The sequence below is a fragment of the Oryzias melastigma genome, linkage group LG8 (genome assembly GCF_002922805.2).
Source record: "Oryzias melastigma strain HK-1 linkage group LG8, ASM292280v2, whole genome shotgun sequence".
NCBI classification, from domain to species: domain Eukaryota; kingdom Metazoa; phylum Chordata; class Actinopteri; order Beloniformes; family Adrianichthyidae; genus Oryzias; species Oryzias melastigma.
This window is the reverse complement of record NC_050519.1, coordinates 21,874,672-21,887,175: the sequence shown is the minus strand read 5'-3', so window position 1 is coordinate 21,887,175 and position 12,504 is coordinate 21,874,672. Positions and strand designations below refer to the sequence as shown.

The 12,504-nt window shown below is 41.5% G+C and overlaps 1 protein-coding gene and 1 long non-coding RNA gene across 16 annotated transcripts in view; one reads left to right on the top strand and one right to left on the bottom strand.

Moving 5' to 3' along the window:
* Positions 1-12,504, bottom strand: part of nfixb (nuclear factor I/Xb) — a 196,884-nt gene that overhangs the window by 59,912 nt on the left and 124,468 nt on the right. The gene's annotated exons all lie outside the window — the stretch shown is intronic.
* On the top strand, positions 9,072-10,756 carry LOC118599085. Its single transcript, XR_004948366.1, has 2 exons — positions 9,072-9,770; positions 9,954-10,756. It is a non-coding gene; the product is annotated as an uncharacterized LOC118599085 (long non-coding RNA).

Sequence of the window (12,504 nt, the reverse complement as noted above, 5' to 3'; positions counted from 1 at the left end):
TTTTTTTTTTTTTTAACATTTTCTTGATCATCCTCATTTTTTTTCCACAATAATATTTTTTCTGTCGTTCAAGTTATTTAAGTTATAAACTGACCAATCAGATGCGTCAATAAAAGTAGGTGGTCTCAGGTAGAACGTTGAAAATGTTTGATTGAAAGATTTCGTGTAGCCTACTTGAATGGTTTCAAACTCAGTCCTGATTGGTGAGTGCGGTTGCCGTGGAAACCGTGACTCAGACCAACTTAGACCAATCACTGATTACTACAATCATAAACCGTTTATAAGAACTGGACATAACAAGTGTTGAGGTCCCCTATAGGAAATGCATTACCTCCGCCCATCGACAGCAATGACTCTGAGTCGGTCCGAGTCACGTTTTTAGAGCATCTACCGTCAACCAATCAGGAGTGAGCTTGTTCCAGCACGCTGGAAGTCCACACCCCTCCCACTGAAAGCGGCTCAGGGGAATCTGTCAATCAAATGTTGGAGGCGGGGCCAGTAGGGGCCACATGCTTTTACTGAGGCATCTGATTGGTCAGTTTATAACTGGTGATAAAAGAGAAAATATCTTTTAAAAAATTAGAATTAGAAAGAATGAGCTAAGAAGAATTCATCAGAACAAAAAGGGTTATTCTGACAAATAAAATGACTGAGTAATAGCTGACTATTTCTCAATGAAAGTCTTCTGCCTTTTTTGAAACCAGCGGGTACTTCCTTGTTTGGAACACGAGAGGGTTGCTAAGTCCACTGATTTACATGTCAATGCTGACACAATCTAGCTCCAACATTGTGGCGTCCACATCATAAGAAAAAAAAAGGCGAATGATTTAACTTTATTCAATTGGAGCTATTCGTAAACCATTTACTATGGGTGACATCACACTCACTCAGTCCAGTTCTCATATACAGTCAATGGTAGATCCGTAGATTAGTACTGGCCCACATGAAACCTGGAAACTCAAGATTATCAGACTGAGATAGAAGTGCTGCCTAAATTTGGTTTTGCAAAAATCCCCTCAGTTACAATGAGGCAGTTCTACCACGTTACTTTACTTTAAGATAAATATGGAGAGAGGACTTCATGATGCCAAAATACCAAAAACCACCCCCTGCTGAGCTGGGATCTCCATAAAGATCTTAACACGTCAATGCCATCACTTATGTTGTCACCAGTTAACCTCGCCGGTGTGAATGTGAGAATGTGATCCTGTGATGGACTGTCAACCTGTTCGGCATGTACCACGCCTTCACCCAACAGTAAGTAAAACAGACTCCAGTAGCCGTTAGACTTTGATGCTGGGTCCACATCACACGTGGAAATACTGCGAAGCGGCGCGGAACGGAGGCCGCTTCCATTCGGCGCCCTTGTTAACCTAGGTGTAGTTCACAACAGAGGCGGAGCGCTGCCGTGCTCCGCGGAAGGCTTATGTCGAGCAGCGGATCGTCTATTTTTTGCGCCATCTGCGAGCAATCCTGCATCAATTCTGGCAGAAAGTTACATATATATATGAAAAAGTCCAGTTTATTTTCAAAATATAACCAATTTTTCACAATAAAACAGTGTGATTGACAAATGCAATCAAATGTTTTAATCTAAACAAACTGTACAGTACAGATGAAAATACAGTAAACATGCAAACACAACACACAAAAAACAAACACAGACACTGAGACATAAACACAAATCAACATAGTGGGACAATTACAGAGTGGGAGGGGTTTGGGTGTCTAAAAACACAATCAACGAGAGAGAGGACGAGAGCAGGTGGCAACAAGTAGAGATGGACAATGTCAAACTCATTGTAGAAGCTGTAAATAACCACGCTTTCTGCATCTGGTGTGAACTGGAGGTGAAGTGGATTCTATGCTTTCCGCATCTGGTGTAAACTGGAAGTGAAGTGGATTGTGCATTTTCTGCATCTGGTTGCGACCTGGAAGTGAAGCAGATTCCGCGCTTTTCGCATCTATTGTGAACTGGAAGTAAAGCGGATTCCGCGCACTCCGCATCTGGTATGTACTGAAGGTGAAGCGGATTCAGCAATTTCCGTATCTGGTGTAAACTAGGTATGAAAAGGTTTAATTTGGTTCAGAAACCAAGTCAATGGATGATATTCTCGCCATTACACACATATCAGTCACAACTTGCAGCTCTTGTGACCAAGTTGCTTGTGAGCTCATTTTGACCAAATTGCTGCTTCCTTAAGTGTTTATATCCATATGAACCCTGTTAAACTTAGGGTGCAGCATAAATGTCCTCACAGGAACTGTGGTGGGGCTGAAGTGGCTGAAATCCTGGGCCATGGTCATGTTATGGTTCATTAATAATTATATGACATGGAAAAGTTATTGGATTTTTTTTTTTCAATTACCTTAGGGTTTTTCTCTAAGGATGTGTTCTGCAGATTTGCATGATGGGAAAAACGGATCTTGGAAACCACGTTGAAGCCTCTCATAAAACGACATGTGAGGTGACTGATTGATTCAACACGCACATGTAAACTGTTTTTTTTTTTGTATAAATGAGGCTAACAGATTAGCATAACAGAGCAAAACCGCGATATACAGAACAAAACGGCGTCCTCATGAGTGGGAGGGCTCGTACGTTCACCGTGTGGATGCTTAACAGCACGGTTCCACTGAAGCCTCATTGTCAGTACAGTCGACTTGGTGTTTTCCTCTAATGAAGTAATTCTTCCCACATTGCAGTGTCAACAAAATATCATTCAATTACAAGACAGCATTGTTTGCATCAGCCTGCTCTTTATTTACGCTGAGAGGCCTGCAGTCTGATGCCGCGCTGGCCAGAAACACTAAAGATTTATTTTGGGTTTCTGAACTATGCAAATAAATGCTCCCATCTCTATCTGGAGCTTGGAGAACGTGTTTTATGAGGGCTGTAAAACTCCACACAAACACATAAAGCCGGCCTGTAAAAATAATGTGCGCTCTGCATAAATGCTCATTTGGATTAATGAATTAGGGGAGCGAATGGGCGTGTAAAACGCCACATCCTCCCCGGGTGAAGTCAGCAGTGACTTAACGCACAACCTGCATGGTCTCTGAATCAGCCGTGCGTGTACTCTGCAGGATAATAAAGGAGGGGGGGTCTGCTTATCTCAGTAACAGCTCTGCAAACATGAGTCAGGATGTACATCTTGACCTTTCAGATTGATGCTGAAGCTTGAAGTGAAGCAGGAGCTCAGAGACTCGTGAGGGTTTTCCATCAACAGTCCCTAATTATCTGGTTTCCTTTCACTAATCTTAACCACCACCACAACGGCCTTACCCCAACCATTACATACGCTTAAGGATGGAGGAGCACAAACCACAGGCCTCATTTAAAGAACGCTATAACACCTTAAGCTTCAACGACAAATGGCAACTTTACCCAAAGTGTTTCTATGGTAACTACTACACACTTTATAGACTTTTCTCAGACGGACATTTTTACACTCCTGTCGTTTAAACTCTCAAAGTCTCAAATAAGTCAAGATTTATTGAAAGAAAACAAACATCTGATCACCGTTGAAGATTTAAGTAGATTTATCAAACTGACCACATCCTGTACTGCAGGGGTGTCAAACTCAAAGGGGGGCCAAAATCCAAAACTCAGCTTAGGTCATGGGATAAGCATTTATCGGACACACTAAAACTACATTTTTAGAACTTTAAAACTGTAACTTTTTACATAATTATGAACTAGATATATAGCATTACCTACAATAGTGTGATTGCTGCAAGCTGAATTTGGTTGCTGAAGATGCTGAAATTGATAGCTAAAAACGCTGAAGGTGATAGTCAGCTAAAATATTAGCTAAATGCCAAATTAGGCTTAAAAACAACAAAAAAAGGATGTAGCTAAAAAATAGTCTGAAATAGCCAAAACAACTAGCATGCAGCTGAAATAATAGATAAACTCCAAAACAGTGTAGAAAAACTTAAAAAAGAGAAGGAAGCCTAAATTAGCCAAAACAGCTAGCATGTAGCATGTAACTAAAATACTATAATGTTTTCTCTGAAAAATCTGTCAAACAGCGAGGCTACAAAAAGTGAAGTGTGTAATTTAAAATTCCACATTTTTAAGGACGATGCTGCTGAGGAAGGACTTTGGGATGTGGGAGGGGCGTTCAGCAGCACCCATCGTAAGAGGCTTCAGGACATTAGTTGCGTTTCCATTGACTATGAAATTGCACAAACTGGTTTTGCAATAATACATTTGCATAAGGGAAACATGTCAATTTTTTTTTAATTTATTGAAAAAAAAAAATTTTTGCATTGGAGAAGGTGGTCTTTTTTTCTTTCTATCAAAATTGACATATTTCTCAAAAGTGCAATGGAAACACTTTTTTAGAAATAAATCAGTCACGTGACCAACAACCTGATACTACAATAGGTCCCACAGCGTCACACAGTTTATCAACAGTTCAGCCTGTCATGCTGAATTGTTGGATCCACAGCTCCTCTGTAAAAACCATGACTTCCTAAAATCCTTTCATCTGTAGTCACTCCCATGTAGCTCGCCGCTCCGAGGCCTGGATAAGACGCTGACGTCTCCTTTGATAAATGATTAATGCTAGTGCCGTGACAGAAATGTGAATGTATCTGCTGTGAATCAAAGTATTGTTCATGTTTTGGAATGACTTATCACGTGAACTGGTTTGTGTTTATTCACGTATCTATGAGTTAATGGAAACGGTCTAATTGCGACATTTTGTTTTGTAGACATTTCAATAAAGCTTTGCGTGATAGAAATGCATCTACTATTCCTAAAGAATCTACAGGAACTCCAAAAAATTTTCCTTAAATTTGCTGGCTTTTTTAAGATGGAAAATCGTGTTTAGGTTGAAGGAATGCTTTATATTTCCTTTATAAAAGCAGATGCTTCCATGGTATTCAGGGTAGAGTTAACCTCCACTTTGCTGCCTTCAGCCTGCTTTGACTTCCTTAAGGGATGGGTTTTTTTAGGTAGCGCTCTCCCTAAACGCTGATCCCAAACTCAACCATTTGGAGTCCAAGCTGGAGCATCTGTGACTGAAAAACAACAACCAGCCGACTGAAACATCTTCACTGCATCTGCTACTTCCCTTTCTTCACAGGGATGATGGGGACGTCTCCCCCTCTTCAGTTGGTCTTCTTGTTTTAAGCTTTAAATGAACCTTTAAAGCTGTGAAGACTATAAAGTGTCATAGCAGTTACTGGGGTTTAGGTTAGTGTTGATCTCCTCAGAATGAGTGTAAGGCAGCTGTTGACACACATCTGTCTGACGCTGCACACACCGGGAATGTGGCGCGCGTTCAAGAACGCAGTAAACACACATTCTTGAACATGCTCTTAGCATATGGTGCTCACACTGGACATGTAGGGAGGAGCTTCCAGCCTGCAGTTGGGGGAGTCTTGGAGTAAAAAATGCTGCAGATCACAAAAAAAGTTTTTCTTTCACTGCTCTATTGTGATACATGACAGACCTGGTGTCATAGAATTGTGTAGGTATCCACATTTTCAAACACTTGGTAGGGGTGGTCATCTATATGTCCGTATCAAATCGGAATACCTCATTGGTCAACGTTCAAGCTGGTTTAACTTTGTACATAGAGCCCAAAAACTATGGAGGGATTATTGTGCCACCAAATTGTAACCATAAGTCACAGTTTAAGTATAAAAATGTTCTAAATTGCAAACAAAATGTAAAGTGTTAGGAATTAAGATTCATAATTTGCAAAAGAAAATATTTAACATTTGCTGATTGGGCAGAACTGTTTAGTGTAATGTCAGATGATAAACTTTACAGTTTATTTTACGGTTTTAGGAAATTCTCTGCCAAAAATTCACAAATTTGACTAGATAAAATGTAATCAATGCTAAAAAATTATTGATTATGTTTAAAACGATCAAAGAATATATTTTTTCTTCAGCCATAGAGGCAACACTAAGGGTAAAAGATCTTGTTCAGCGTTTGAACCTCGGTTGAAGAAACCTTGTTAGATAAATATGGCGATTTGATTGGATAGAATCAAGACCAATCAGCAGGCTGGCACAAACGTTACACGAAAATCAAAGATAGAGCAAATGCGAGATGAGACACATCACATCTGAAAGCATTTATGCTGCTAACGCAAAAATATTATTTTTAAACAAAAAGAAAGTTTCTGAAAGCAAATATTCAATATTTTTATTTGCAAATTATGAAGTTTCATTTCTAACACTTAACATTTTACTTGCAATTTAGACATTTTTTATCTTAAAGCTGTGACTTTTGCTTGCAATATGGCGGCACAAAAATCACTCCATGAACAACGTTCATATGTGGAGGTGTGTGAACGGGAAAGTTTCGACAGAAGACAGAAATGCTAGTACACGCATTTACTCCAAATTGCTGATTTTTATAATTCATAATTATGTTAAAAAGTTATGGTTTTAAAGTTTTAAAAATTGGCATTCTACTAGCTTTTTGGAGTATTTTGGCATTCATTAAAAAAAATTAGGCTATTTAGGCTGTTTTGGCTAATTCATTATTTTTTGTTTTTGTTTTTTATGATATTTTGGAGTTAAGCTAATATTTACATGCTAGTTGTTTTGGCTAACTCGGGCTTTTTCAGTTTTTTTATGATATTTTGAAGTTTAGCTATTTTTTCAGCTACATGCTAGTTGTTTCTCTAGCCTAAGTTGTTTTTCTTTTTTGTTTTTTAAGTTGATTTGGCATTTAGCTAATATTTTGGCAGGCTATCAGCTTCAGCGTTTTCAGCTATTAGCTCCAGAATTTGTTAGCTATCAATTTCAGCATCTTCAGCTATCATCACTATCATCTTCAGCGGCCAAATTCAGCTTACAGCATTCACACTAACATTATTGTAGGTAATGCTATATATCTAGTTCATAATTATGTTCAAAAGTTAGTTTTAAAGTTTTAAAAATGTCATTTTAGAGTGTTCAATAAATATTTATTCTGTTCGGTGTGTCTCCCTATTGCTCCAATTGTAGGGGCATTTGAAGGGGTGTCCGAAAGTGTTTGTTTTAAAGAAGGAGCCGTAGCAACTTAGGGCTGGGTGTCCCTCCGCCACAAGCGCAACACAGAGGAGAAACACATTTCTTTACGTGAAGCACCGAAGTTTGCATTCAAATGTTAGTATTGAGCTTCTATTTACCATGATTTTTTTTAAAGTTGTAAAACCATGTATTTTAGGAGCGCTAGTAGCTAATGTAGATGATTGGCAACTTTTGATGACATCATCGAGTGGTGGCAACGACCAAATTCCTTCCCTACTCACTATATAGTGCGTTTGTCATTTTCTAGTGTTGTCCGAATCTACAATTCCCAAATCGAGTGCACAAGAAATTTCCCAGAAGTCTTCGCAAAAAACTAGCGTACATAGATGCTCACTACTTTAGCAAATATAGACCACAATGCATTGCAGCAAACAAGTTTTGCGAAAAAAAAGTTTAAATGTAACTTTTTGAACAAACCATCCAGATTTTCGTCATCAGAACACCGTGGAGTCACAAATAGACGTGAAGTGATTCGATTTTCACTTTGTGAAACTGGTGATATCCGCCGTTTAGAAAAGAGAAAGTAAAGTAGTGAGCATGGTGTCTGAATTATTTTTAAAATCCAGGGCACTAGGTAGTTTTTTAGTAGTTAGGGATTAGAGTGGAAATGTCCTATTACTCCGTATCTCTCCACTTGGAGGGCTGAATGTTGGGATCGGGGGAAGTCGTAGAGACAGCGAAACAATTTGGATCTTCACTTTCATTGGAAGTGGTGGCTTGAACGCACCTGGTCAAAGGTGGTGTGATCATAGCTTCTGATTTTAGAGATGTTCTGACAAAAAAAACAAAAAGAGACTCAAGTCTGAGTTTCTGAGCCCCTGTTGGCCGGATCCGCATCCCTCCAAGAGCTGATGATTTATTCTCAGCTGAGAACAGAGGAGAAAGAGGCAGACGGACGGGAAGAAGCAGATGAGGCAGAGAAACAGCAATCAGCCAAGCGAGGGCATGGATAGAAAGGGAACCTTTGACCACCTGTCTGTCTGGGAGTCACCGCTCAGCCGCATTTGTCAGTCTGTGACCTGCGGCGAACCCGGCCCGAGGGTCACTGGCCACCGGCGCAGCTGCGTGTTTGCTCCGTTCGTTTCCGCGAACGCTCTCACACGGAAGGCCGCTGCGGCCCGCGTGCGCAGCTGAATTAATGAGTCTTCCAGTGTTCAAGTGCGTGGCCAAGCGTACGAGCCGTCTGCAGTCTGTGTCAAAGCCGGCTTTATCTGTCCGCCCGATAAGGTGGGTAAACAAGCGTCCTGCTCTTCCTGCGCTGAGGCTCCAGATGCGGGCCGGAGACAGCTGTCCTGCTCTGTGACCGGCCCACGGATGACACGCTTCCTGCAGCATACGTGAACCTACGGGCGCGTCCACGGGCCGGAGGATTAGCCTAGTTTGGACAGCTTACGGCTCCACTCAGGCTCTCCTTCGGCAAAGCTGATAATTGGAGATTTATTCCTACAATCTATCAATCCATCTATTAACTTATTAACCCAGATAAAAAGCTTTAGAGCTCTCCTCTGCACTAAATCTACTTTTCAAATATGGAAGAATCAATAATAAGAGCATCCTTCACTAAAGCACTCTGAAATCATAAAAAAACAGGACAGAAATTCATCTAAATACAGGATTCCTACACGTTTCTTCAAGTCAAGACTTTTTAAGACCTTGCATATGAAAAATTAAGACCAATTTCTCGACCTATTTCCCAGCCCTATGGACGAAGAAAAAACAAAGTCCTTGAATTTCAGAACAATTACTTGTCAGTAAAGGAGTAACGTAATTAATTACGGTTCAAATTTCAGTAATTAAATTACAATTACTAGAATATATTATGACCTGATGTCTCACATTTTGGTGCAGTGCAACTTCACTCTCATAATCGTAGTTAAAAAAAAAATAATACTTTAGACCAGAAAAGTCCCACGGAAAAAGTTTAAAATGACACAATTTTTAAGAACAAGATATCATAATTTTATACTTTTTTAATGCTTTTTAAGGCCTTATTCCCAAATGTTCAAATTCAAGGCTATTAAGACTTTTTAAAACCCCGCGGGAACCCTGTAAATACCCACAATCCACCTCTGTGTGGTTTGACAGTCCAGCAGGACGGCGTGCTGAAGCCGTGTTTGGCATTCGTCTCATGCGGTCCTTTTAGCCTCCGTGAACGGGATTAAATGGCCGTGTAGCGGCCAGCGCCGCGGCTCCCGACGCCGCGTTATTAAACGGAGAGGATGTTCACTTCATGCTGTCGGCCAGATGAGCCTGCATCTGCTTGGCAGTCACTCAGAAATGTCTAGCGTTTCACACTGCGCCTCTGGGACGACTGGCTCCGGCTCAGCCAGAAGTTTATGAAAACCAAACAGAAATGGGGAGGGGGGCGGGGGGTGCAAGCAGAGAAGAATGATCTGGATGACAGGGGAAGACGAGGAGGTTGGACAGCCCAAACGAGATGATGTGATGTTTTCCACTCCTCCTGTCCGCCTCTCGTGCTGCTTTTCCTGATGCCCCCGAGGAGCCTGAGGGGCCCCCAACGGGACCCCATGGTCTCTACCACCAAACTGCGCCCATGTCTGCTCGACTCAGAGAGGATTTTTTCATAGATGAAGATGGGGCGGCCCGGTTCTGCCTTCCATCAAGCCCGGTTCTCCACAACAAATCTGCTCCCAGGGGTCCGATCTGCGGCTCTGTCTGTGTCACGGCGTCCAGACACACTGAGGAAAAGCACGGCGGCGTGCACGGTATGTAAACACACTCACGCTATCACCCCATCGCATACATCCAGACGCTCTACATGCACCAGGCGGAGCGGAGGAATGCGCTTTGGGCTCTGGAGACTGAAAGCAGACCAAAAGGAAAGACTGCTTTGATCATTCCTGACTTTTGCAGTTTTCTGACTTTAACCATCTCTGTTCTTCTTGCAGGTATAGCTCCAGACGTTAGACACAGCCCACTGGAAGCAGCCGACCTCGTCCACCGCAGGCTGGCGCTGGGGTTAAACCCATAAACACAATGTTTACAGGAGGCACAAACGCTGCTGTCAGTGACAGAGTGGGCTGGGACGGCCCTTCTGAAGACAGATTTGATACGCCGTCATCAAACTCAACAATCAGCCAAATCTGGATGCTTCATGGCCACTTTGATCTCCAAAATAAAATGAGATCATAAAGTTTAGAAACACTCAGAACGACTGACCTGGATGTCAAGAAATAAGTCAAGACTTCTTAAAATAAAGTTTTAAAAAAACCTTTAAATAAGCAAAATAATCTGGGTTAGAGAAACTGTTTTAACAGAAAATCTTATTTAAAATGTCGACATTTTTCCTAATTTCTTGGTGCGAGTGATTTTTTCCTGAATTTATGATTGTAGGGTATAAATATTTGATATTCATTCCTGAATCAAATGCTTATAATTCATGTAGAGAAAATGGTATGGTCGACCCGGGGACGGATTATATAAGTTCACTTCCTCCCTTTCCCTTTCAAGTTGTGATTTATTATGTAAGATGTTATTTTATGTATTATTACATGATTGCTTGAAATAAACCATTTCATTCATTCATTCATGTTATTTTCTTTTGAAAACTTTCTTGATAAGATCTTTGGAAACACTTTCTTACAGTTCGTTCTTTTCAAGAGAATCTGGACTCAGAGAAAAAATATGACACTTGAAAATCAATAGCCGGAAGTCCCTCCCCCTGCCGGATCTGGCCGCAAAAAAAAAAAAACAACAAAAAAAAAAACAATTTGCATCCGAACTCATTAGCCAGAAGTCCTCCACGAGAATCCCCTCTTTTAAGCTTTTGACCTTTTTTCCCTTTGACTCACTGGAACTGCTCATGGGATCAGCTGACATTCCGTTTTTTTCTCTGGAGGTCATCAGGTGTAGTTATACAAATGTGAACACTTGTAAAAACGGACTTGAAAGAAATCAAATGATTAGCGTTTTCTGTCCATTTGAAGCTCATCTTCACTCTAAACTGTTAGACATTTAAAAGCTCTGAAAAGTTTTTTTTTTTTTAAATCCTTTTAGAAAGGGTTTCCTAAAGTTTAGGAAATTTCCGCTTACGCAACCAACTAAAGTTGAGAATTTTTCGCCATTTTGGATGAGACCAGAGGCTCCTCCGTTTTTTCAGTGTAACCCATAGACAGTATATGAAACTGGACTGACCCCCCCCCTCACGTTCCAAACAGGAAGTACCCACTGGTCCCAGAAAGCCAAAACCCCATAGACGTCTATAGAGAAACATACATCTATTACTCAGTCACTCCATAGTCAGAATAACCACTCTCACTCTGGTGTCTCTCTTTAACATCTTCTTGCAAAATATACTGTCATGTACAGCAATTGGTCAGGCCTCCTATCTGTCAACCAATCAGGTCTGTTCTCTCTAACGCACATTCAAATATGTTTACTCACTTCTTCATTTATTCATTTTTACAGTTCTGTTCATTTTGTTTGAGCAGATGTTGCACAGGAGTTTTAAAAACAATAGAACCCAAACTCTGAGATGATCAAGAATGCTGCATGCAGATGCAGGACGATCAGGTTCTCTGTAGCGGTTCATGAATGCGTGTGCGGATGTCTGTTTGGGCTTCGTAGTCTTACACAAACATGGACTCTTCTCCATGTCATGATGCCCTGGGACTAAACTCTACCGCCCGGTTACTGAACACCAAAAACAATCATTAGCCGCCTGTCGGCTTGATCAAATAACTAGATCAAAGTCACTTTTAGGAAATTTACATGTAGCAAAATCCGATCTTTGTTGAAAGTCATCACTTATTTTTCATTTTTTTTGTACTTTCTCTGATCTGTAATAAAAAAAATCATGAAGAAGCGCTGGAGGACACAGAGCAGAGAGTAAGCGGTTAAAACCAGCCGATAATCGCCTGATTCGCCGCTTGTTTTGGGTTTCCGGTGAACCTCCTTGACCCAAAGCGGATGCAGTAATCCCTCGTCCATCTGGTGTCCGGGCAGGTTAAAGCATCTTCATCTCCGTGCACTTGTTCTACATGTGCACAGGATTCCACACAGCCAGTAATACTGAGCGACTGCAGGTCAGACGAGCCCGTCGCATCCCTGCAGACGCCAGGTCTGCGCTGATCCCCCCTAAAAACACAAGTTTCTGCTGGAGCTGACGGAGCTCGGAGCTGCAGCGTGTGAATCCAGGCCTGCAGGACGGAGGTGGCAACGTGTTTATTTAACTGTGGGCTGCGTCTGGCCATCATTATCTCACACTGCAGAAGGAGCTCTGTAAACAGATGCTCGCGGCCCGCCTGCCCGGCTGCAGGCGTGTGTGTGTGCGGCTGCGGCGGGAAACAGAAATCTAAGGATGCTGAGGTCAGAGGCAGAGGAGTGGGAAGCCAGTGTGGCAGAGGCGGAACCTCCGGACACAGTTCAGGATCCTGACGTGACATTTTTGGCAAAAAAAGATAAATCTGAGCTGCAGACGGGAGGAGAACTGAAATGGCG